Below are 1,195 nucleotides of genomic sequence, written 5' to 3'. Positions count from 1 at the left end.
CCAAGGCCGAGAAGCTTACTCTTCTCAACCTCTGCCCCACTACATTACTCGAGATACAATTGGTACGGTTCTTTCTTTCCTAACAAATATCCTAATTAGGAAACGGTGGAAAGGAGAGATTTGAGTCTCTGAATATTTCAATGGACTATAGATCTATTTTGAAATGTTTATATACAGATGGTTGAAGAGAGCGAGGAACGGCTGTCGGAGGAAGAAGTGGAGACCGTGCTTCAGATCGTCGCAAATGTGCGGAGAGATGAGCAGGACGCAGAACAAGAGACCTAATTTTAGATCTTAAAAAATAACTTATTTAAATATATTTTGCGTATGTACATTTTATTTATAATAAACACGACTGGAAATAGTGTATAATTAAATTATTGTGCGTGCGTAATAGTGGATAGCCTTATTATCTCTTTTGATCTCCAAGATCGTCTATAGAGTCCTCGTCAATCTGAAAAAGAGCAGAATTTTCCATTAAGAAACTTTTGCGTTTGATGGCTTTTATTCTTTTTTTCCTCCTTTTAAAACTGTAACTTGTGGCCATTTCTCAGGTATCACCTCGAATAAGTCATCCTTGACGTCTCCCTGTATGACAATCTCATCATCGCCAGTCACACTGGATCCACAGGCAAACTTGTTGCCGAAAAATTTCGCTGCTACCTTTAAGTCGATGTCTGTAAAAAATGTAGGTAAATGTTTAGTATAACGCTCTCCCCTCCGATTTTCTTAAAACTTTGTAAAATTGTTTATTTCTGTGTGTAAAAAACATTCTGAGAAGGAAAATCGTCGCTCAGGTCTCGTTTTTTAAAAATTTAATTTCAAAGTTTTGATGTCGGTATATAAAGGCCGGTTTTCACATGCAATGATTGGTGGCGCCAGGCCGCGCCAGTCGACTAACGCCAGTAAAAATGCAAGTGTAAATACTTGATACAAACTGGCGCTAGTAATGTGGCGTTTACTGGCGGCTATTGGCCAAAGCATATAACCTCAAATTCTGAGGTTATATGCTTGCTGTCATTTACTGTGTGTTTAATAAATGTTAAATATTTTTCATATTATACGCCAATTACTGTGTAAATACTTGTGAGTTTGCTAGTCGGTTCTGGAACAGATTAATAGACAGATAGCCAAAGGTCCGGGTTGAAACGAGACCAGCATTTCTCACTGGTTTCAGCGCCATACCGTGTAGCGG

General features: G+C 38.5%; 2 long non-coding RNA genes across 2 annotated transcripts; one reads left to right on the top strand and one right to left on the bottom strand.

Annotated features, from left to right (window-relative positions):
* Positions 1-365, top strand: LOC112451922. The gene is made up of 2 exons (XR_003040438.1): positions 1-62; positions 178-365. It is a non-coding gene; the product is annotated as an uncharacterized LOC112451922 (long non-coding RNA).
* On the bottom strand, positions 318-1,189 carry LOC112451921. Its single transcript, XR_003040437.1, has 3 exons — positions 1,085-1,189; positions 538-677; positions 318-454 (listed from the first exon to the last, which is right to left on the bottom strand). It is a non-coding gene; the product is annotated as an uncharacterized LOC112451921 (long non-coding RNA).
* Between the last annotated feature and the right edge of the window lie 6 nt (positions 1,190-1,195).

This window comes from Temnothorax curvispinosus, unplaced genomic scaffold (assembly GCF_003070985.1).
Source record: "Temnothorax curvispinosus isolate PA1 unplaced genomic scaffold, ASM307098v1 QBEX01002804.1, whole genome shotgun sequence".
Taxonomy (NCBI): Eukaryota; Metazoa; Arthropoda; class Insecta; order Hymenoptera; family Formicidae; genus Temnothorax; species Temnothorax curvispinosus.
Note: the sequence above shows the minus strand (reverse complement) of the source record. Positions and strands in the feature narration are given on the sequence as shown.